Below are 10,415 nucleotides of genomic sequence, written 5' to 3' on the forward strand. Positions count from 1 at the left end.
TCTATTTTTTTTGTTTTAGAACTATGCATTCTTATGGGATTCTTGACTAGAAGTGCTCAAGTTAAAGATACAGAAAATAATTCACCATGGAAAAGATAGAAGGAAACTGGCTGTTCGTAAAGTATATAACAAACCTACCAGACTATCAGTTATACAAGACCAGAAAAAGATGTTACAGTTCTTTGTCGATATAATTACTTTCTAGTTTATGATGAGTACACATAACTTTGTAAATAAATATAATAAAATATTTATGTAATATTGTTATAATGTGAGAAAGTGGATATGTGTTGTGTAAAAGAAATGCAAAAGCTAAAAGTTTATATCATGTACAATATTATCAGTGACATAAACTGTAAACATCTGGTATCAACTAAAGCATTGATACTGGAAATATCCTGAAGGAACTTTAAATGCTGCTGAGAAACCACATGCCATCCCTTTACACCGGTGTACTAAATGATGTAGTATATGAGTAATGCCATAGAAACATCACATTACTCAACAAGGAAACACTAATCTAGTAAGAGATGGGACTGGATATCAGAACGTAGATGTCATGCAAAGAGTAGAATGTTGTCAACAAAATTATCAGGGGCATATATTCATTTTCTATGCAAGCAGACACAAAGTAACTTATGTAGGATGTCATATTTTACAGTGGTAAGTATCTTAATTTTGGAGCTAACCATGATATGCGGATGCAAGATAACAAAGTGGAGCATCACGATGCATGGTGGGATATCTCACAATAAGAAAGTTTCACAATATTATTAACATGTGGCGAAAGACTCCCAACTAAATGCACTGGGCTAGCTGTGCTTTCCAAAAAAAAATGAAACTGCTTGCTGATGCAGCACCCATGATAAACCTAAAAGTTAAATTTATTGCATTATTGTCTGTTCTGAGACAAGAAAGCAGAACTATCATTGGTATGCAAGCAATCAACAAATCCCCTAATAGGAATTCATAATTCAGTGAGTAGGCAATTTTTTGGAGATACAACACAGGCTTTACAAATGATATAAGTTCAGTAAGCACTACAGTTGCTATGCATATTGGAGATACTTATTCAGAATAGGCTGTCAAGAAGTCAGCACAGACTATTACTGAAATGACTGAAGAGAATATATAATAATTCATGAAAAATGTATATGATCATGTTAATGACTGCATAGATACAGCTGATTCTACCCAGAATAAGCACAAGACAAAATTAAAAAAAAAAACAAGCCGCCCTGGTAGAATCCCAACATCAATAGGTCCGATTACAATAAGAAAAAAATTATGGCAAAAATTAGGAAGTGTAATTCCCAGCAAGGTAAAAATATCCTCATCAATCAAAACAGGCATCTCAGGGGCTTATCAAATCTACCAAAGCTAAATATAGGTAAAAATAGCCTCCCAGGACAAGGACAATCACAAGGCATTCTTTGGCTATGTTCATAACCTTAAAGGCAATTTACAACAATGTGCTGAACTAATTGTAAATGTAGCCACCTATACTGAGCCAGAAGATTTAGCAAATCTACTGGCTGACAAATTTTGCCCCAATTTTACCCCCCTCTCTCCCTCCCCAGACACCCCTCAGGAAATACCCTCAGCTATAACACTCCAACTATCACTAGGAAGTAGTTTCTCAATGCACCTCTGAGATCCAGAACATTGCACCAATTAGCCCCAGTAATATACCAAGGATGCCTCCTTAATAGCATGAAACATGACCTATCAGGACCACTAGAAGCACTATTTAACCATAGCATCCATTCAGGCTTTGTGCCAAGTGAAGTAAGGACTGCAATTGTCATCCTCTGCACAAGGGAGGGCCATTCACAAACCTATTTAACTACAGACCCATAAGTCCGACAACTCTTGAATGCATAGCCATGGAAAGAATTACCCTGGAAGTGATAGACAATAACATTGGAACCCTTCAGACACAGGATCGAACCCAGTTAGGTTTCATCAAAGGCATGTCCTGCCTGCTCAACCTGGTATACTTGTTTGAGAATGTCACCAAAGTAATGGACGATGGCAAAATGATGCATACTGTCTACCCTGACCTGTTCAAAGCATTTGACACAATACCCCAATCAGGCACTGTAGACAAACTCACAATATTAGGTATATACCCTTATGTCATCCAGTGGATGACCAGATGGCTCAAAGGTAGGACCCAAGAAGTTAGGATAGGCAAGTTTACCTCAATACCACCTCAAAGTCTTATCCCTGTACTCATTCTCCTACAGACTGCTGAGAGGTGATCTATACCTGGCATACAAAGCATCCTCTTTGCCAGCTGTGATGTACCTGTCACACATCCGCAAAACAAATAATATCAGAATTACCCAATCTAGGGACCTAAACCTCATCTGTAACATAAACAGGACATGTTTGAAGGACAGGTATATGTCTGAAAGACTACCCCTTATCTGAAATCAGCTTCCCATCCATGTGAAGCAGAGTTCTTCCTTAACCCAGTTTAAGTGTAACTTGGACCAGTGTATGGGGAATAGTAGTTTTACCCCTGGTCTGGCACCTATGTCCTTATTAGACAGAGGCAGCCCGTAAATGCTTGACCACCCATGCCCAAGGCTACAAATACCTACATTTGGGAAGTATGGCTAGGATTAAAAAGGCCCCCCTGTGGTCATTAAACTAGTAGTAATCTATGAACCTATGATGCATTTAATGTTACATTAACTTTGGCACAATTATTAGCTAAAAGTTTGTACCACATTTTCTAAGTCAAAGAGAAGGAAAAATAAGTGCTTAAAGTCTGCATGACAAATGCATAGTAGTGCATGAACATTTAGATCTTATGTAAGGAAACATGCTCACTTGCCCAGAAATGCATTCAAACATTAATTCAGTAACTAGAGGCTGGATTAATTAGTAATGTGTGACAACTCAGGCTGATTTTATAGTCAAAACATAATTAAGCACAGAAGAAAACATCCAGCAACATGATATTGTTCATTGTTATAAGGCCACAGTTTAAGCAGAATTCCACATTATATCAAATGTACAGAGGTGGAAGTGAGGACAGTGACTAATAAATGACTTACAAGGTAGACTGTTAGCACAGCAGTCTATATCGCAGTAAAATGTAATTGTGTACATGGTAACATGATGTTGTGATTTAATAATACTAATTGTAAAACAATGATTATGGCAAATATCTTGTGCACAACTGTGTTAAGGATTCCCAGGGAAAAAATTTGTATATAGTAGATTGACATGCACTAGTTTTCATTCATTTCTTTATCCTGTATAGAAATATTACATTATTTTAAAAAGAGAATTGCGTGTATTCATTAATTCTACCTTAATGTTAGATGATTTTTTTAACAATAAAAGAATTCATGCAGCAGTATTTACAGAGAGTGTAAAATAATTTCATGGTGTAAAATATGATACAAGTAAGAAATAATGCAGCTCTGATGCAAATAATAAAATAAATAACTGCAATGCTTCAGAATTATTCACATTTTAAATTAAAAGGTTAAGAAAACTGGAAAAATGTGAAATTACTTTGAAATACTGGAAATGTCTCAGCAGATACTTTGTGGTAATAAACTATGTGGTCAGTTTTAGCTTTGTCTGCTGCAAACATTCAAATGTGCACTTATCAGAAGGGTCTTTGTATCTCTCCAAAGATAATACTGGTGCTAATGCAAATGTCTTTCTTTTAAACATGGCACTTACAATGGTGAAAATCGTGGATGAAATTTAAGAGGTGTTCATAAACAGAGTGTTTTTGTAAGGATGCAGTGCACTGCACTATAATCACACAATGTCACTGTTATTAGTAAACACCCAATAATGCAGAGGGGGAAGTCCGCTAAACTATGCAAGCACAGCAGAAATCATGACATGCTACGTAACTGCAAATGATCCCTCTACATATGCAAAGTGAGATGTAATAATCATGCCCTTTTATTTACAGACTTTTAAAGCAGCATTAGAATTTGCACAAAGATTAAAGCATCCACAACAGATGCATGAAGACTCCACAGCAGACAAATGGATGCATAACCTTCATGGGAGCTACCTTTGCAGCATCATATAAGATAGAATAAGGTGCTAGTACTAAGCAAAGTTATAGTGCAGATGTTTCCATACAACACATTGTTTTACTGCCCTAGCAGACCAGGCACTCCTATGCATATCTACTTCATGCATCATGTGGACAAGACGCCCTCAGAACATCATGATGACCCATGTGCCACTAAACTACAGTGATCATATTCTTCTGCATCTTGGCATGAGGAAATGTTAACTTGCAATAGAGGATGCTGTATACATCTCACGTGCATGAGCAGCTAGTGTCTGGGATACTGTCCTCATTTATATGCTTTATTATATGCATGCACACAGACTGTTCCTTGACAATCTCCAGAAATATTACATAGGAAACCTTCCAGTGGGTCTTACTGTAACAGTCTATACACATATAGACTTCAAGGCACACGAAATGGCATAAGTGAATGGGTAGATGAGTCATTCTATAAGTGTCCTGATGTTTACAATACAGATGCTATCATTAAGAATGTAAAATATTAATGATAATGACCTTAAATGGCTAATAAGTGAATGTGCCTTTGGTATTAAACTAAAAATAACTGTTGGTCTGCTGTAATTATATGCAGTATCTATACAAAACCGGAATGCACTTTAGTGGTGACTTCATATTTCATCTACACAAAACAGAATGCACTTTAGTAGTGACTTCATATTTCATTGAGAGCTTAAACAACTGGCTCTCAATTCCTTCTGTGCCAGTTTGTCTTAACAACTTGTAAATGCACCTATCAAACCCACAAAAAAACACTCTGCACTAACTCTCCAAGCAGATGCTACTCTGTTTTAGCAGTAGGCCCAGTATTCAATATCTCTGAATTGTGGGGGTAATTTTTTTGTATGAAAGAAGTTAGATGGAAGGAAATATCATCAAGTATTCAGCACTGACACCATCAACACTCGCAGCTTCAAAGCATACTAGTCAACACTGCCTGGTCACGTCTTCTTCCCTAAAATGACTGCAACATGTTTTCAACATAGTTCTTTCAATATACAGTCTATTTAGGGAAGTCTAAAGGTTTCACAAACCACACTGCTGATGCCAGAATTTAGACAAGAATTTGTATGTTGAAATCAGCAGAGGAAAAGCTAATACAAATAAAAATCTACTGCAGAGTGCCACCAATGTCATGACTTCATCAGTCAATTCAGAAAAGTTAAACTCTACCCCCAGATGGCAAAAACTAGTTTCCAGAAGCAGAGAAAAATAATTTAACTTGAAATTCAAGAGGCTTCCAGAAAGAAGTTAACTACTTAATTGGTAGAAGCAATCAGCACTTAATTATGCCCATGTACATAAATAGAAACTAAAAAGATGAATGTAAGATCACTGCAATTGAATCTATATTATTTTTGGCCATTAGTACAGCAAAGCCAAATACAATAGGGAAAGAACCATTATGTGCATATTTTGATTTCTCCAATAATTTCCATCTTAGTGATGCCTCCAATAATACGTAATTTACAAGGGCATCATTCTCTGAAATTAATAAATTGCTATGAGCAATACATTATTATGGTTTATTTTTTCCCATGTGCTTTTTTCCTCTCTGCCTGTTGACCATTAAGCCAGCTCTTGTTGGACTGAAGCCCATCCATTCCTTAGGGGTAAAAAGTGCTGCTCAGATCCCCCAGGGTAAGAAACATTTGTATGGGCTGTGTCATTCAGCCAGACAATAAGGTATTTGGTGCCCATCCCAGCATCCTGGCAATAAGGCCATTTTTTTAATGACTGGTCTAACCCATCTCCCTAGCATGCACCAAGCACTTGTGCGCCTAATCAAACTTGGATCACCTGGGTTGTAGTCAGACCTTTATTCCTGTATGCCACATGCAAAGGCTACACTGGTGTGGCTTATTCCTTAAATTCGTTCAAGCCTATAATACATTTACAGCAGAGCTGTGGCAGGATATCCACAATCATAAATAGTCTTTCCTGATTGATAACAAACTGCTAATATTATTTTTCTTCTAAAACAAAACCCCCAGATAATGCAGAGTCCATCAGACCAATTTTACTTATTTCTCCCATCTCCAAGATCTTGGAAAAGGGCATAGCAATGCAGATCCAACACTTCCTAGAGGCATAGGGCCTGCTAAATGACCATCAATATGGCTTCAGAAAAAGAAAGGTCACATACATTGCTCTCTTATTCCTAACTACAACCATTGTTAAAGTCAAAGACAATGCTGAGTTGATATGAGATTTGACATTAATGCAATCAAGCCACCTGATTCAGTTCAACGTGATAAAACCGTTTTTAAGCTGTTTATGGCTTATATTAAACCAAGGTAAACTGTATTGCAAACTACTTGATGCATAAATCCTGTAGGCGAACAGATGGCCAGTCTTATGTTACTCTTCTCTACAACCAGTGAAAAAAGAGGTGCCGTGGGGCTCACTTGTTGAAACCAATTATTCATCCTTTTCTCTGCATTTGGCCACACAGAAACTAACACAACATTCTATGTGAATGACATGAACATTTTTGTTTTGTCCACAAGGTCACCAACATAGAGCTCTACCTGAAAAATAACCTAGCACAAATGTGAAAACTGGCTTGATAAAACGGAAATGAAAGTCATCCTTGAGAATGCTAAAGCCATGTTGTTTAGGACACATAAAAAAGACTGGCAGGCTGAAAAACAACTTGCATATCATTGGGCCTAAATGCATGACATCAGATATTGGGCAGGTGTACAAGTCTCTTGGAATAGGGTTATATCTAGCACTGACCTTCTCCCAACATACCAAAAGATCAATTACTACAACCTTTTCACTTCTGTCTATACTTGCTACAGATTCCACAGTCCCTTAAGTGAGAAGGCTAGAGAAACACTGTCTCAAGTGTTCTTATTCTCACCTTGTAATATGTCCTGTCTGTCTCTAATATCAGCTATATCTGCCAGACAGATGGGCAGACTCCATGGAGTACAAAACAGAATGTATACATTTATCTCAGATATCCCAAGAAAACACTAGCATTGCATAAAACAGACATAACACTAATGGGCATAAACCATCTCTCCATCTTAACAGCTAAACTTGGAATTTAATGTTTGATTTACAAATGTTTAATCAAAACTAATGTAGATCCTTGCAAACACTAGCATTAAAACCACTCCAAGAGCCCTATACTTTAGTGTATCTTCAAATAACAATCCACATGTACCAGAACACTCAATGTTCTGATCATCTACAGCATTCTCCTATAAGGACCACAGGTCAGAAATTTCTACCATAATAATTTAAAAATGTTGATCACAGCGTAATCTTTCACTAAGGCAATAAAAAACTTTACATACAAAACAGCCTTTTATAAATGTCCAGTTGCTGCCAGTTGATTGGTTGGCACATTGGTTAAGATCTTGCTCTCTCTTTCTCACCCTCCAAGATCTATGGTTTATTCCTTACCTGTGATGAATGCATGAAGTTTACATGTTTTCCCTGTCTCGTGTGCCTTCTTCCAATTTCTTCCCACATCCCAAAAACATGCGACTTGACTAGCTATTCTAAATGTAATCTTTTTCCTTGCATTTTAAGGCTGGGTCAAAACTGAAAAGGGCCAAAGATGGTCCAATTGCATTAGATGGTTAACAGATGGATACATTAAATTAAAATAGCATTTCCTCTCCAGAAACACTGGCCCACCTATACAAAGGTTATATATATGTATTAGTATCCTCTTTATTATTTGTTTATTCAGCAGCATTCTGATATATCTGAAAATGTTACAAAGAAGTTGAACCTAATACCATATTTAACAAGTGTGCAGTTTCACATTTAATTAATGTTTTTTTTTTCTTATTTTTGTAATAGGGTTGTGAGTGAATAGGAGCACAAGAGGCTCAGTACAACAAGCTGTAAAATAAAATAAAATAAAATAAATATTTTACATTGGTGTCCTACCTTACAATAAAATACAACTCCAGTACTCAAACTGAATTAATCCTAGCTCCTCAAAAATGCAGTTAACAGAATCATTCCACATTATACCACTGTACTGCAAGATCATATTTCTGCTAACATTTTTACCATTTTTAAGGTTAGTCTTATTCCCAGTGGTTGTGTAACCATGGATTAGTATCCTATATATAAGTAAGAAGTGTTGCTCGTCCGGTCAGGATAAAATAGACGACCAGTTGTGCGTTTGTTTCAAACAGCTTTATTACATACAAACACATAAGGACTGAGGCTTAGTAACTTAAACTTAAATAAACTTATAAACAGACTGACTACTGCACTCATACATGTTAACACTCTGGCTGTTCACTCAAAATGACACTGCTGCCTGCACGTGGTCTCTATTTATACGCACATGCCCTCACTTTGAAATGCTTCTTAAAGTCACAACACACACTCAGTTCAACATCCTCCCGCTTTGAGAAATAAATCATGCACAGTAATAATGACAACAATCATTGACGTGCAAATGTACAGAAATAATCTTTTGACATGCAATTATACAGAACTAATTACAAGTAAACCAATCATGTCCAGGTTGCTGTATATTTTACACTTGGTCTGGAAATATGACATGATCATGTCACATAAAAATTAGGACTGGGTTTAGCAACAGGCACTGTCTTTAATGAATGTTCAACTTCAGGGACATCTGGGACATCATCAGGAATGGGAATAGGTACTGAGACATGTCCTTCAACAGGAACATTGTCTGGATTGGAATGAGATCTAGCATCTGTATCACAGGTACAATGCTGCGATATCGGTTCAGACACTGGAAGAAGATGCCTGCGATTTCTTCTGTATTCTATACCCTCAGATCCTACTAAGTAAGATCTCAGCTCGGCACATGCACCTCTCACTTGACCAGTTTGATAAAAGCCTTTCGCTGTTTTCATCATCACTATCTCTCCTTCTTTCAATGGATGAAGAAATCTGCTTGTTTTATCATAGTTGGATTTCTGGAAAGAATGTTTATTTGAATAGTTGGGCTTTGATTGCTCTGGTGTTTTTAGCATTAGGCACCAACAAACTGGAACTGATAGGCAAGGTTGTTCTGGTTTGCCTAGACAGAAGTCTCTGACCAGGTGAGACAAGTAAATTGTCACGGGGCATATTTCTGAGATTAAGCAAATTCAAGAAAAAATCAATATTGTCATGCTTTGATCTCTCTAATAACTGTTTTGCACTTTGTACTGTACAGTCAGCTAGGCCGTTTGACTGTGGGTACTCAGGGCTACTGGTAACATGGATAAAGTCCCACTCATTTGCAAATTTCTGAAATGGCTGACTGGTAAACTGGGGGCCTTTGTCAGAAATAACTGTGTCGTCTACCATGGACTGAGAAATGATGCTTCAACATAGTAATGACAGTACTGGAAGTTAGGTTGGGTAGCGGATCAATTTCGAACCAATTCAAATAAGAGTCTACCAGTACTAAGTAATGTTGACTATTCTACTCGAATATGTCAGTGGCTATTGTTGAACAAAATAGTTCAGGAATCTGGTTTAGCTAAACTGGCTCTTTTTGCAAATGCAGTTTAGTGCTATTGAATACTGAACAAGATGAAAGTACTTTATCAATATCTTTTGACAAAGGAGGCCAAAGTACTAGTCCTCTCACCCTTCTTTTGGTAGCTTCTAAACCTGGGTGGCCACAATGCAAAATCTAGATGTACTCATCTTGTAAGGAATAATAAAGATGACGAAGCCAGTCAGAAGGCTAAAGCACAGTTTTAATGTAAAAATCTTGAAAGTAACAAATCCACTTGGTTAAGCACTTTCGTCTACATTAAGACATCCTCAGAACCAAGACAAATAGTGACGTAAAAACTTTTTAATACAATACAAAGACACACCCATTTGAAACCTTCAATAGAACCAATCAACCAATTAAACATAGCAAACAGAAATAAAGCAACAGTAACTAGAAGTTACAGCCATAGTACTGAAAATAATAGATGCGTCATATACTTTACAATGTAAGTGAACATTTTTTCAACTCACTTGAAATTGAAAAGTGTTCATTTAACCCTGGTGGATTTGTTGCATCTAACCTAATCTGCCACAACATTTCCCTGTGCAATAAAATGTTCTCCCAGTCTCCTGAAAATGGTTTTGTTGTAATTTGTTCAAGTATCAAAAAAACAAACGTATTGAAGTTTTGACAACATGCAGCATGCCTTACCAATGCACTTCTGTTGTCCCCCTTTCTTATGCTATATACATGCTGATATATTCGTTGTTTCAAACTATTCTTAGTCTTGCCTATATACAATGCGCTGCACATGCAGCAAGTAGCAAGATAAATCATTTTTTCTGCTCTACAGTTTAAACATTTTACTGTGTCCCAATGATTAATAATGTT

General features: G+C 36.8%; 1 protein-coding gene across 4 annotated transcripts in view; it reads left to right on the forward strand.

Annotated features, from left to right (window-relative positions):
* The window catches only part of KAZN (kazrin, periplakin interacting protein), a 2,853,667-nt gene extending 2,850,291 nt beyond the window's left edge, over positions 1 to 3,376 (forward strand). For all 4 annotated transcript variants that reach the window (XM_044062363.1, XM_044062364.1, XM_044062365.1 and 1 more), the window contains one exon: positions 20 to 3,376. The gene's annotated coding sequence lies outside the window, so the exon portion shown is untranslated. The remainder of the gene's footprint in view (positions 1 to 19) is intronic.
* The last annotated feature ends 7,039 nt before the right edge of the window (positions 3,377 to 10,415 follow it).

Source organism: Protopterus annectens, chromosome 2.part1 (assembly GCF_019279795.1).
Source record: "Protopterus annectens isolate FY-2018-M chromosome 2.part1, PAN1.0, whole genome shotgun sequence".
Lineage (NCBI taxonomy): Eukaryota > Metazoa > Chordata > Ceratodontiformes > Protopteridae > Protopterus > Protopterus annectens.